Source organism: Drosophila mauritiana, unplaced genomic scaffold (assembly GCF_004382145.1).
Source record: "Drosophila mauritiana strain mau12 unplaced genomic scaffold, ASM438214v1 Y_35, whole genome shotgun sequence".
Lineage (NCBI taxonomy): Eukaryota > Metazoa > Arthropoda > Insecta > Diptera > Drosophilidae > Drosophila > Drosophila mauritiana.
Window position 1 is genome coordinate 128,533 of NW_022881581.1, and position 15,245 is coordinate 143,777.

A 15,245-nucleotide genomic window follows, 5' to 3' on the forward strand; every position below is an offset into this window, starting at 1 on the left:
CCCCATCTATGGTACATAATTATTGTCCATATGAATTAGTTTTCGGTAGAAGAAGTAATTTACCAAAACATTTTAATAAACTACATAGCATAGAACCAATATATAACATAGATGATTACGCTAAGGAGAGTAAATATAGGTTAGAGGTAGCATATGCTCGAGCAAGAAAACTTCTTGAAGCACACAAAGAAAAAATAAAGAAAATTATGACTTAAAAGTAAAAGACATAGAATTAGAAGTAGGAGATAAAGTTTTACTAAGAAATGAGGTAGGTCATAAATTAGACTTTAAATATACGGGGCCCTATAAGATAGAAAGCATAGGAGATAATAACAATATTACGCTACTTACTAATAAAAACAAAAAACAAATAGTTCATAAAGATAGATTAAAGAAATTTCATTCATGATTGAATTTAAACTTATATTTTCCTTAATCATTTATACAAATTTTCCATACACTACGTATATTTTTATCTTTGCATTATAAAATCAACTATTGTTGTTCAAACAAAAACACAAACAAAATAAAAATAAAAATAAAATAATTTGCATTTAATAATCAAAATAACTTCACTAGGTTACGTTATTTTTCAAAAGGAGGGAGATGTAGTATGTGCCTATGCAATATTAAGAACAATTAAATAAAATAGCATATTAACTTATGGCAGCACTTTGTTGCTATGTTTATGTTTATGTTTATGCACGCAGTTAGGCCAGGGCGGATGTAACATGATCACCCACTCGAAGGCCACAAAGTATAAGTGCATTGCCCACTCGAAGGCAAAAAGTATAAGTGCATGGTCAGCATTCCAACGCCGACCAAATACATATTACATACGTACATACATATCTCGCTCTCCCGATAAGCCCAGATATATAAGATATACATAAGAACGCCGCTCCGCCGCTGGCGTACCCGGCAGCGCAGCTACGCGAATTAGCCTAAGTCCAAATATATTGAATACTGTAAGAGCAGACACTCTTTAGACATTGAGCTGGCAGAACCATTTCTGCCTACTCCAAAATATAGGAAGAAAATCGAATAAATAAAAAGTCAGCCTGACGGCTGCACTCAACTACGAAACAAACTCGTGTTCTCAATTGGGGCACATCTTTACAGTATATTTTGATTTTAACTTATTGTAATATGGTTTGTGGTTTGGTTGTGATAAATGGCGAAGAATTTTGTATCGATTTTACGATTTAGTTTCTTTGTGCACTTTGTTTCACTGTTAGCGTAAACACTTAAATGCATTTACAAATGTCACTTTCACGTCTTTTGCGAATAGATGTTTGTGTCACAATTAATGTTACTATATATTTTTATATTTGATTTGCGTTTTTGCATACAAAATTGATATTTTCACAACGATCTTGCTTCACTGGAGGACAACTCTTGAATGATCTAAAGAATTTTAATATTGCCTTACCATAGCTGTGGTCTGTGGCAGCGACGTCGACGACGCTGACTTTGGCGCCATAGATGTCGCGACGAAAATTTTTATTATATATTTTTTTTAATTTTTTCCGTTGCAAACCCTGTGGTAGTAGTTGGGTAATACCCGTGATCGGACGACATTTACCGTTTCTCGGCTTAGCTGTATTTAGCTGTTAGTCGTGAGTCGGCGGTGGCGACTCGCAACGCCAGCCAGGCGACGTCGTCGACGCTAAGTAGGCGCCGGAGTCGTCGCGCAGAACTGCCGAATTGATATACATGCTTATATGTATGTGTATGTATGTATTATATGTGTGTTTGTATATATGTATTTTTTTTTTTGTACGTTTTGTATGTATGTTCACATCAGCTACTGTAATGTAAGCGAACTATTCGACCGATATGAATTCGGCACCTCACACTGCCATATAGAGGATAGCGTGTGAACAAATAGAACACGGCTAACGAATACACTTGCTGATTGAACATTTCGTTGCGGATGGGCATAGGCGCCCTGTTTCATCCGTGAGCCTAGGTGGCCCTTTGTTGATCGTTACGAGTGGGCATAGGCGCCTGTTTCACTCGGGAACCTAGTTGGTTCTTATGCGATGCACTTAACTTGTATACATCTGTATTTTCGATATCTATTATACTTTCACTTTGCCATTTATCACTTCCAATGCTTACTTTGCTAATAATATTATTCCAATCTGCATTGCGTGGGGTCTTCGTCCTCGGCTCTTCTTCTAGTCCAATGACGAGTCCGACTGCGCCAGTTACCGGTCGTGGGTTAGGGCAACTATGTTTCACAGTAGCATTGGTTAAGGAATGCTTAAACTGTTCCAATTAAACACGTCCTCGTTGGTTGAAGTGAACAAAGCGAATGTTTTTTTGATAGTGATAATGTGCTGCTCACAGGCAGCTCTTATATATATATGTGTGTGTTTTGCTACATAGTTCCGCAAGTAGATCGCTCTGTCCTGTCTCGCATACTTCTGTAAGTTGTGTGTGTTGGTGCTGCTCAGAGTCCCCGGTTGATGGCATAGGCGTAGTACGGGAAGTCTGCAGGGGAACACTGAAAGTGGTAACTCTCTGTCCCTGTCTCGCATACTTCTGTAAGTTGTGTGTGTTGGTGCTGCTCAGAGTCTCGGTTGATGGCATAGGCGTAGTACGGGAAGTCTGCAGGGGAACACTGAAAGTGGTAACTCTCTGTCCCTGTCTCGCATACTTCTGTAAGTTGTGTGTGTTTGGTGCTGCTCAGAGTCCCGGTTGATGGCATAGGCGTAGTACGGGAAGTCTGCAGGGGAACACTGAAAGTGGTAACTCGCGCGCCTCTGTCGGTTTTATAATCTCAACTGACTTGCAAAATTGGGCTAGGCGCGTAGGCGGGCTTTTTCGATAGCTCAAAGGCACGGCGGAATATCGATATGCTATCAATTTCCCTGCAGCTCGTTATCGATATTTCGTGCCTTTTTTTTGGTGGGCTTATCGGCTATTATCTTTTTTGCCGCCAGCCTATCGCCTATCGGGCAGAAAACTAGAAATGTTCAAGTTAGTATTTTTGTATGTATTGAGGACCCATGCGGAAAGTAATATGCGGCGACTAGGTACGTTCCACCCAACACCCTGGCGAGAAGGTTTAGGTTTTAGGTTTTCATGAAATAAAAAAAAAAACAATTAAATATTGTTAAAGTAGTTTAAATTGTAAAGTAATGTATATATTGGTATGCCTATGCTGTAGATTCCAATTAATAAAATTTACAAAAAAAAACTTATTTGATAGGAGCTGTTAGAGTTTACAAAATATAAAACAGGCCTTGTAATAAACGTCAAGTTCATATACATTGTCAGTAGAATATTTGGAGCTTCCAAATGCCAATCTACTGATTCTGGCACCATACCATACCTTTCAGGCCTTTGTGCTGTAATATAGAAGTAGCCCCGTGAAAACGCACTCAACTGCATTCGCTGTTCGTATTTTAATTGAATTTAAGCGGAGAGCAGCTCTCGCGTTCGTCTAGTCGCGCTTGGTCAGTCGTGGGGTGAATTTTCAAGTCGGCACCGCACTTTGACAAGACGATAAGGCACGAAATAAAGATACTCAAGACGGTGCGCGAGACCGATCCATCGAATCCACGCCGTCGCAAAACCGTCCAGATGCTGGACGACTTCAAGATCACCGGCCTTAATGGCACCCATATTTGTATTGTGTTCGAGATGCTGGGTGACAATCTCCTGAAACTCATACGGAAGTCCCAATTACGCGGTATTCCACTGGCCAACGTCAAAGCTATTACCCGCCAGGTGCTGGAGGGTCTTGACTATCTTCACACGTGCTGCCAGATCATCCACACGGACATAAAGCCCGAGAATGTCTTCCTGTGCGTGGACAAGCCTCATGTGCGCTCACGCTCCGTGGAAAATACATCTTCGGCTACGAATGGACCGCATTCGGATCTAACCCTTTCAACACAAGCACAAGGAAGACATTCTCGGGCTTAGCACAAGGCTAAACAGGATCCGGCGTTAGAGGAATTCAATGTCAACGTAAAGATCGCCGATCTGTGCAAATCTTGTTGGGTTAATAATCACTTGACTGAGGACATTCAAACGCGCCAATATCGGTCACTAGAAGTTATTATCGGTGCGGGCTATAACACCTCTGCGGATATCTGGAGCACTGCATGCATGGTATTCGAACTGGCCACCGGTGACTATATTTTGAGCCATACTCCGGCGAATCTTACACCCGCGACGAGGACCATTTGGCCCACATCATCGAGCTGCTGGGTCCAATACCGCGGTACATTTTGTTAAACGCCACCTATGCGGCGAAGTCGTTTACCCGTTCCTGCGAGCTACGAAATATCTCGGGCCTTAAGCCCTGGGGCCTAATGGACGTTCTTCTGGAGAAGTACGAGTGTCGCAAAAGGATGCGGCGTCATTCGCTTCGTTCCTTAAGCCCATGCTCGAGCTCGATCCGAACAAGCGTGCCACCGCTGCGGAGTGTCTGCAGCACCCGTGGCTTAGATAAGATACGATGCAACCTGGTTGTTTGCTGCGTGCCACCCAGCCAGCAACAGCAGATGGAGGGGGAGCTCTAGCAGGAACCGGAACAGGAAAAGGAACAAGAGCAATAGTACTAAAGGTGGATCACCGGCAGTAACAGCAGACGGAGAAGTTGGCAGGGGCTATATAGAATCTTCGGCATTGGTGGCTACTTTGGCTTCCATCTCATCAATTGCTTCCATATCACTGAAGGACCGACCTTATTTGGTTGCACCCTTCGTAACCACAGCCTCAGCACCACCCACTCCACATCCCCACGCATCCATTTCGACAAACACGGCCAGCACAGTGCCAGCTACACCTACACGTCGTCGCATCGCTCCCGAAAACGATTTGGACTGGTTAAGGACTTGGGTGTGGCACTTGCTCAAATAGAGGACCCGCAGACACCCACCAAGAACAAATCGCATCGCTTTTTCTGGCGCAAGGCACTGCAACGTGTCTTCCAGCGTCGTAAGTGACGGCGTCCCGCTGCCCCGCTGGCATCGTCCCGCCCGTCGCTGTCGTCGTCGCAACCTGGCTGAGATGCATCTGCGCCTGCTGTGCCACTGCGTGCAGCCCGCGTGGCCCTGCTCAGCTGCATCCGCTGGCGAACCCTGGCAACATACGCAACAACAACTTTTACTTCAGCAACCACCAAAGCATCAGCAGCCAGCCAGCATTATAGCAGTCTCCGTGATCCAGTTAACTCAATTAAATTGAAATTATAATATTGTATTACCGCCTACACGAACACGTCCCCACGAATCCTGTACATAGGCTCGACAGTTCTCGATACCATTATTCATTTTTATTTAAAGCGACTCATAGGAGTGCGATGGTAGAGCAAGAGCAGTGCCGCATAGAAACCATATATGTGTTAGTGTACATTTACCCGAGATGGGAATCGGCAAATCTACATTTATAAGAGTACGTAGTTAAATGAAATGGAGTCGATCCATCGATGGGTGTCTCACACGCGCCATCGTCGATTCGATGGAATAGGGAAGTAGGGCAGCGCGTCTGAATTTTTATAAGCATATGTATATGTACATGGATGCAGAAACTTGAGCTGAACATAACAATAATGAGAACGTAGTTAATTAGTTTATCCTCGGCTTAGTGATCGACATGATCAATTTGAAATGGCATTAGTAACTCTTAAACACGTAACCTGAAATAGAAAAGCGAATGCTTTTCTATAACGTAACAACCACAAGTGAAAGTATCCTTAATTAAAGCATCCGCCTCAAAAATCGTATTGTTCAACATTAAATAGTAGAGCAAGCGCAAAATAATTGCAGCTTTATCAAATAGATAAATGTTCAAGACACACACCAAATTTGGCACTTTATCAAGACTAGAGCCACACAAAATTTATGAAATTTTTCTGCCCTATCACGTATATATAATTAAATGTTTGCAATACTCATATGTGAAAAAAAATATAATTTTATTTCACTGAATGATTACAATTTTTTATTTTTGTTGAAGAACACCGACCGATTAAAATTAGGTCTCAAACTGAACTCATCTAATTATTCTGATTTGATTGACGTTCAATCCTCGGTATCGAGCTTTTCTGATATGGACTTTGGACTTAAGGGATCTGATTTTACTTTGTAGGTGGAGGTACGGAGACAGAATGAGTTCTGTTCCGCATCCACAATTTATTTTGCCTTTACTTTATGTAATATGTAGGTACAATTATTTGAATTTAGAGTTTAACATTGCATGAGGTTAGTTTGGGGCTTGGACATAGTTAGTATTTAATATTAAGTTAGTATTTTTTTGTAAGCTTTAGATTATAGACAGAGACATGGACTGGTAACATTATCGTCTTACATGTTTTGTTTACATTAATAAATTGTAGTGATTTTACAAAAAACATTGAAATTTAGGACTAAAATTGTGTAATTTATTTCTTTTCAGGTACCCCCGCCAGAAGGACGGAAGCATGGAGACGCTGAGGAGCCTAAGGAGTCATCACAGGTGAGTTTTTGTTGTGTGTTGGCTGTGGACTGTGCGGCCGCTGTTTATTGAGCTGCTGGCATTATGGTGGTGGCGTTCGTCTCGTGGCAGAGAAGTCGTCAGTGAGGATTGTAGCTCGGTCTATCACCGAGGAAAGCCAGGTGCGCCGCGTCTTGTGGCCATAGCGTCAGGATTGGCAGCTTGGGGCCGCCGGTTCGAGATTTGTTGCAGAGGGCCGCCGCAACGTGATAGGCATGGAAATGAATGTAAGAATTGTATTTGGTAAGTATTATATATGTTATTTGTTTTTTATGATTGCATTAATTTTTGTTGTTTCAGGTACATTGAGTGGAATTTAATTTAAGGTAAGTATTATATTTGTGTATATTTGTTTATATAGTTGCGTTTGTTATTGTTTTTCAGGTACTTAAGGAGAAAGCTAGTCTGGGGTGAGTATTGTATTGCTTTTATAATTGCGTTGATTTTTTTTGCTTTTCAGGTACGTTTGTGAGGGCTAACTTGGAGCCCTTTTTATTGTGTTATTGCAGCTGGAATGCCGCGATTTTGGAGTCATCAAGTTGGCAGTAATAGCTTGTGTTCCCTTGTTTCAATAGTTGTAGTCTTGGAAACTGGAGCTGCGTGCTTGACATCAGCAGGATGGAGCCGTCTATTATCATCTGCTACTTTGTCTGTCCGGTTTGTTATTGTCTATATGCTCTTGAGTAATTTTTGTATCGAATTCTTATTTATTTTCCTTTTATTGCAGGTTAGCGGAGAATTCGTTGAAGATACGATACTGAGGAGAAATATTCGTTCTAAGGACAAATTTTGCAGCTTATTAATGTGGCAACAGCACCGCGCTAATTATCCTTATTAATGCAGTGGCGTCAGGAGAAGGAGACGGCATCATAAAATTGTCAACTTTTTGTGTTTAAAATCGCGAAAGTTGGCGATTTTGTTTTGTTTTTGCGGTGCCTGTCTCTTGTTGTCGGTTGCGTTGAAGGATTTACGTGCGTGGCGTCAGGAGGATGGAGTCGCATATATGTATCCTGCTAGTTTGCCTGGCAAGTTTTGCGTTTTTCTGTGTGTCCTTGATTAATTTTGTATAGTATTCTTATTGATTTTCCTTTCCTTAAAGGTTATCGGAAGATTATTGAACATACGATACTGCGGAAAATTATGCAATTTAGGGAAGGATTTTGAGGCTTTTAAATGTAGTGTCAGCTCCGCACTAGTGATCCTTGATAAAGCAGTGGCATCAGGAGGTGGAGACGGCGTCGTAAAATTGTCAATTTTTTGTGTTTATAATCGCGAAAGCTGTCGCTTTTGTTTTTCTTTGCTGAGACCGCCTCTTCTTGTTGGTTGCATTGGATCACCAGTTGGCTGTGGTCAAGGAGGTAAGAGCAATATTTGATTGTTTTGTTTAATTTCTTATTGGTTTATTGTTTTGTTTTCAGATTTTAGCGTCAACTAATGTAGACGCTCGTCGATCTGGGAGATTTTAATTTTTACTTTGTAGGTGGAGGTTTATTTTGCTTTTGATTACATTTTATGCAATATGTAGGTACAATTATTTGAATTTTAGAGTTTAACATTGCATGGGGTGAGTTTGGGGCTTGGACATAGTTAGTATTTAATATTAAGTTAGTATTTTTTTGTAAGCTTTAGATTATAGACAGAGACATGGACTGGTAACATTATCGTCTTGCATGTTTTGTTTACATTAATAAATTGTAGTGATTTTACAAAAAACATTGAAATTTAGGACTAACATTGTGTAATTTATTTCTTTTCAGGTACCCCCGCCAGAAGGACGGAAGCATCGAGTCGCTGAGGAGCCTAAGGAGTCATCACAGGTGAGTGTTTGTTGTGTGTTGGCTGTGGACTGTTGCGGCCGCTGGAAGTGGGCCACTTGCAACAAGTTTGTCCGGCCGGAGTTGCAGGTGAATTGTTCTCGGTAGCAGCATCCCGCGCCGCCGTCATTTGGTGAAGATCCGTTATATCGTCAGTGGCAGATTTATGCAATTGTTTAATGAGTTCGTTTGTAATGCAGATGCAAATTGCCGATCGTCAGCTGTCATTGCATTTTTATTGAGCTGCTGGCATTATGGTGGTGGCGTTCGTCTCGTGGCAGAGAAGTCGTCAGTGAGGATTGTAGCTCGGTCTATCACCGAGGAAAGCCAGGTGCGCCGCGTCTTGTGGCCATAGCGTCAGGATTGGCAGCTTGGGGCCGCCGGTTCGAGATTTGTTGCAGAGGGCCGCCGCAACGTGATAGGCATGGAAATTAATGTAAGAATTGTATTTGGTAAGTATTATATATGTTATTTGTTTTTTATGATTGCATTAATTTTTGTTGTTTCAGGTACATTGAGTGGAATTTAATTTAACGTAAGTATTATATTTGTGTATATTTGTTTATAAAGTTGCGTTTGTTATTGTTTTTCATGTACTTAAGGAGGAAGCTAGTCTGGGGTGAGTATTGTATTGCTTTTATAATTGCGTTGATTTTTTTGCCGCGAGGAAGCTAGTCTGGGGTGAGTATTGAATTGCTTTTATAATTGCGTTGATTTTTTTGCTTTTCAGGTACGTTTTGTGAGGGCTAACTTGGAGGCCCTTTTTATTGTGTTATTGCAGCTGGAATGCCGCGATTTTGGAGTCATCAAGTTGGCAATTAGATAAATATTATATTATAAATATATATTTCCCAGTAATAGCTTGTGTTCCCTTGTTTCAATAGTTGTAGTCTTGGAAACTGGAGCTGCGTGCTTGACATCAGCAGGATGGAGCCGTCTATTATCATCTTCTACTTTGTCTGTCCGGTTTGTTATTGTCTATATGCTCTTGAGTAATTTTTGTATCGAATTCTTATTTATTTTCCTTTTATTGCAGGTTAGCGGAGAATTCGTTGAAGATACGATACTGAGGAGAAATATTCGTTTTAAGGACAAATTTTGCAGCTTATTAATGTGGCAACAGCACCGCGCTAATTATCCTTATTAATGCAGTGGCGTCAGGAGAAGGAGACGGCATCATAAAATTGTCAACTTTTTGTGTTTAAAATCGCGAAAGTTGGCGATTTTGTTTTGTTTTTGCGGTGCCTGTCTCTTGTTGTCGGTTGCGTTGAAGGATTTACGTGCGTGGCGTCAGGAGGATGGAGTCGCATATATGTATCCTGCTAGTTTGCCTGGCAAGTTTTGCGTTTTTCTGTGTGTCCTTGATTAATTTTGTATAGTATTCTTATTGATTTTCCTTTCCTTAAAGGTTATCGGAAGATTATTGAACATACGATACTGCGGAAAATTATGCAATTTAGGGAATGATTTTGAGGCTTTTAAATGTGGTGTCAGCTCCGCGCTAGTGATCCTTGATAATGCAGTGGCATCAGGAGGTGGAGACGGCGTCGTAAAATTGTCAATTTTTTGTGTTTATAATCGCGAAAGCTGCCGCTTTTGTTTTTCTTTTGCTGAGACCGCCTCTTCTTGTTGGTTGCATTGGATCACCAGTTGGCTGTGGTCAAGGAGGTAAGAGCAATATTTGATTGTTTTGTTTAATTTCTTATTGGTTTATTGTTTTGTTTTCAGATTTTAGTAGGAGGTAGGTGGAGGTTTATTTTGCCTTTGATTACATTTTATGCAATATGTAGGTACAATTATTTGAATTTAGAGATTAACATTGCATGAGGTTAGTTTGGGGCTTGGACATAGTTAGTATTTAATATTAAGTTAGTATTTTTTTGTAAGCTTTAGATTATAGACAGAGACATGGACTGGTAACATTATCGTCTTGCATGTTTTGTTTACATTAATAAATTGTAGTGATTTTACAAAAAACATTGAAATTTAGGACTAACATTGTGTAATTTATTTCTTTTCAGGTACCCCCGCCAGAAGGACGGAAGCATCGAGTCGCTGAGGAGCCTAAGGAGTCATCACAGGTGAGTTTTTGTTGTGTGTTGGCTGTGGACTGTTGCGGGCGCTGGAAGTGGGCCACTTGCAACAAGTTTGTCCGGCCGGAGTTGCAGGTGAATTGTTCTCGGTAGCAGCATCCCGCGCCGCCGTCATTTGGTAAAGATCCGTTATATCGTCAGTGGCAGATTTATGCAATTGTTTAATGAGTTCGTTTGTATTGCAGATGCAAATTGCCGGTCGTCAGCTGTCATTGCATTTTTATTGAGCTGCTGGCATTATGGTGGTGGCGTTCGTCTCGTGGCAGAGAAGTCGTCAGTGAGGATTGTAGCTCGGTCTATCACCGAGGAAAGCCAGGTGCGCCGCGTCTTGTGGCCATAGCGTCAGGATTGGCAGCTTGGGGCCGCCGGTTCTAGATTTGTTGCAGAGGGCCGCCGCAACGTGATAGGCATGGAAATTAATGTAAGAATTGTATTTGGTAAGTATTATATATGTTATTTGTTTTTATGATTGCATTAATTTTTGTTGTTTCAGGTACATTGAGTGGAATTTAATTTAAGGTAAGTATTATATTTGTGTATATTTGTTTATAAAGTTGCGTTTGTTATTGTTTTTCATGTACTTAAGGAGGAAGCTAGTCTGGGGTGAGTATTGTATTGCTTTTATAATTGCGTTGATTTTTTTGCCGCGAGGAAGCTAGTCTGGGGTGAGTATTGAATTGCTTTTATAATTGCGTTGATTTTTTTGCTTTTCAGGTACGTTTTGTGAGGGCTAACTTGGAGGCCCTTTTTATTGTGTTATTGCAGCTGGAATGCCGCGATTTTGGAGTCATCAAGTTGGCAATTAGATAAATATTATATTATAAATATATATTTCCCAGTAATAGCTTGTGTTCCCTTGTTTCAATAGTTGTAGTCTTGGAAACTGGAGCTGCGTGCTTGACATCAGCAGGATGGAGCCGTCTATTATCATCTTCTACTTTGTCTGTCCGGTTTGTTATTGTCTATATGCTCTTGAGTAATTTTTGTATCGAATTCTTATTTATTTTCCTTTTATTGCAGGTTAGCGGAGAATTCGTTGAAGATACGATACTGAGGAGAAATATTCGTTTTAAGGACAAATTTTGCAGCTTATTAATGTGGCAACAGCACCGCGCTAATTATCCTTATTAATGCAGTGGCGTCAGGAGAAGGAGACGGCATCATAAAATTGTCAACTTTTTGTGTTTAAAATCGCGAAAGTTGGCGATTTTGTTTTGTTTTTGCGGTGCCTGTCTCTTGTTGTCGGTTGCGTTGAAGGATTTACGTGCGTGGCGTCAGGAGGATGGAGTCGCATATATGTATCCTGCTAGTTTGCCTGGCAAGTTTTGCGTTTTTCTGTGTGTCCTTGATTAATTTTGTATAGTATTCTTATTGATTTTCCTTTCCTTAAAGGTTATCGGAAGATTATTGAACATACGATACTGCGGAAAATTATGCAATTTAGGGAATGATTTTGAGGCTTTTAAATGTGGTGTCAGCTCCGCGCTAGTGATCCTTGATAATGCAGTGGCATCAGGAGGTGGAGACGGCGTCGTAAAATTGTCAATTTTTTTGTGTTTATAATCGCGAAAGCTGCCGCTTTTGTTTTTCTTTTGCTGAGACCGCCTCTTCTTGTTGGTTGCATTGGATCACCAGTTGGCTGTGGTCAAGGAGGTAAGAGCAATATTTGATTGTTTTGTTTAATTTCTTATTGGTTTATTGTTTTGTTTTCAGATTTTAGTAGGAGGTAGGTGGAGGTTTATTTTGCCTTTGATTACATTTTATGCAATATGTAGGTACAATTATTTGAATTTAGAGATTAACATTGCATGAGGTTAGTTTGGGGCTTGGACATAGTTAGTATTTAATATTAAGTTAGTATTTTTTTGTAAGCTTTAGATTATAGACAGAGACATGGACTGGTAACATTATCGTCTTGCATGTTTTGTTTACATTAATAAATTGTAGTGATTTTACAAAAAACATTGAAATTTAGGACTAACATTGTGTAATTTATTTCTTTTCAGGTACCCCCGCCAGAAGGACGGAAGCATCGAGTCGCTGAGGAGCCTAAGGAGTCATCACAGGTGAGTTTTTGTTGTGTGTTGGCTGTGGACTGTTGCGGCCGCTGGAAGTGGGCCACTTGCAACAAGTTTGTCCGGCCGGAGTTGCAGGTGAATTGTTCTCGGTAGCAGCATCCCGCGCCGCCGTCATTTGGTAAAGATCCGTTATATCGTCAGTGGCAGATTTATGCAATTGTTTAATGAGTTCGTTTGTATTGCAGATGCAAATTGCCGGTCGTCAGCTGTCATTGCATTTTTATTGAGCTGCTGGCATTATGGTGGTGGCGTTCGTCTCGTGGCAGAGAAGTCGTCAGTGAGGATTGTAGCTCGGTCTATCACCGAGGAAAGCCAGGTGCGCCGCGTCTTGTGGCCATAGCGTCAGGATTGGCAGCTTGGGGCCGCCGGTTCGAGATTTGTTGCAGAGGGCCGCCGCAACGTGATAGGCATGGAAATTAATGTAAGAATTGTATTTGGTAAGTATTATATATGTTATTTGTTTTTTATGATTGCATTAATTTTTGTTGTTTCAGGTACATTGAGTGGAATTTAATTTAAGGTAAGTATTATATTTGTGTATATTTGTTTATAAAGTTGCGTTTGTTATTGTTTTTCATGTACTTAAGGAGGAAGCTAGTCTGGGGTGAGTATTGTATTGCTTTTATAATTGCGTTGATTTTTTTTGCTTTTCAGGTACGTTTTGTGAGGGCTAATTTGGAGGCCCTTGTTATTGTGTTATTGCAGCTGGAATGCCGCGATTTTGGAGTCATCAAGTTGGCAATTAGATAAGTATTATATTATAAATATATATTTCCCGGTTATAGCTTGTGTTCCCTTGTTTCAATAGTTGTAGTCTTGGAAGCTGGAGCTGCGTGCTTGACATCAGCAGGATGGAGCCCTCTATTATCATCTGCTACTTTGTCTGTCCGGTTTGTTATTGTCTTTATGCTCTTGAGTAATTTTTTTATCGAATTCTTATTTATTTTCCTTTTATTGCAGGTTAGCGGAGAATTCGTTGAAGATACGATACTGAGGAGAAATATTCGTTTTAAGGACAAATTTTGCAGCTTATTAATGTGGCAACAGCACCGCGCTAATTATCCTTATTAATGCAGTGGCGTCAGGAGAAGGAGACGGCATCATAAAATTGTCATCTTTTTGTGTTTAAAATCGCGAAAGTTGGCGATTTTGTTTTGTTTTTGCGGTGCCTGTCTCTTGTTGTCGGTTGCGTTGAAGGATTTACGTGCGTGGCGTCAGGAGGATGGAGTCTCATATATGTATCTGCTAGTTTGCCTGGCAAGTTTTGCGTTTTTCTGTGTGTCCTTGATTAATTTTGTATAGTATTCTTATTGATTTTCCTTTCCTTAAAGGTTATCGGAAGATTATTGAACATACGATACTGCGGAAAATTATGCAATTTAGGGAAGGATTTTGAGGCTTTTAAATGTGGTGTCAGCTCCGCGATAGTGATCCTTGATAATGCAGTGGCATCAGGAGGTGGAGACGGCGTCGTAAAATTGTCAATTTTTTGTGTTTATAATCGCGAAAGCTGCCGCTTTTGTTTTTCTTTTGCTGAGACCGCCTCTTCTTGTTGGTTGCATTGGATCACCAGTTGGCTGTGGTCAAGGAGGTAGAGCAATATTTGATTGTTTTTTTTAAATTTCTTATTGGTTTATTGTTTTGTTTTCAGATTTTAGCGTCAACTAATGTAGACGCTCGTCGATCTGGGAGATTTTAATTTTTACTTTGTAGTTGGAGGTTTATTTTGCCTTTGATTACATTTTATGCAATATGTAGGTACAATTATTTGAATTTAGAGATTAACATTGAATGAGGTTAGTTTGGGGCTTGGACATAGTTAGTATTTTGTTGTAGCTCCCAGTTGAAAGATTGGTTTTTAGTTTGAATTCACTTTTTATTGGTTTGTAGGAGCAGGGAAGGTCCCGCTCCATTCAAAGTTAATTCGTCAATGATTTTGGCGATCTAAATACAATGGTTTCTTAGCCTAAGTCGAGGAGCAGCGCTGCCGGCATAGCCTGCAGCGCAGCGACGCTTATATGCGTTTCCTACATATATATATATATTGTCGCCGAGCGACGGTGCTGGAGGAGGGGTGCTATAGGCACACATATTAGCGGTCAGCGCTTGGCCAGCGTGAGTACTGCTGATCATGCAAATTAGGTACGTTGCCCTCAACATACGCTTGGGCTGAACTGTTTATGTACACATTGCAACAGAGTGATACAATGTGATTGTATATTATGAATACAGTGGTTAACCGATATGTGTGCATACTACATCTCCCTCCTTTTGAAAAATAACGTAATATTATGAAGTTATTTTAAAGGTAGTTTATACATTATTAAAAATTGTGTTATGATTGTTTTTAAGTACATCTATGTAGTGAGAATTTTTAAGTAAAACCTCAAAAAGAAAAATATTTTTTTTTTTTTATTATTATTATTATTATTTTTATTTTTATGCCTATTTATGATCATACTATAAATATTTACGACGTCGCAATTTTTAATCTGTCTTTATGAACAGTTTGCTTTTTATTTTTATTATTAGTTATTATAATGTTATTATTTTCTCCTATTTCCGTTACTTTATACGGACCTGTATATTTGGAGTCTAACTTATGATATGACCTGTTTCGTTTTTTAATAGAACTTTATCTCCTACTAATATATCTAAGTTCCTTGCTTTCTGATCATAAACTTTCTTATTTTTCTCTTTATGTTCATCTATCATAATTCTAGCTCTTTTATAGGCTACTTCTAATCTATATTTACTTTCCTTAG

General features: G+C 40.1%; 1 long non-coding RNA gene and 1 pseudogene across 1 annotated transcript; both read left to right on the top strand.

Annotated features, from left to right (window-relative positions):
- The first annotated feature begins 3,486 nt into the window (after positions 1 to 3,486).
- On the top strand, positions 3,487 to 5,301 carry LOC117150144 (annotated as a pseudogene).
- A 1,228-nt stretch (positions 5,302 to 6,529) lies between these two features.
- Positions 6,530 to 6,963, top strand: LOC117150141. Its single transcript, XR_004460717.1, has 3 exons — positions 6,530 to 6,738; positions 6,796 to 6,821; positions 6,880 to 6,963. It is a non-coding gene; the product is annotated as an uncharacterized LOC117150141 (long non-coding RNA).
- The last annotated feature ends 8,282 nt before the right edge of the window (positions 6,964 to 15,245 follow it).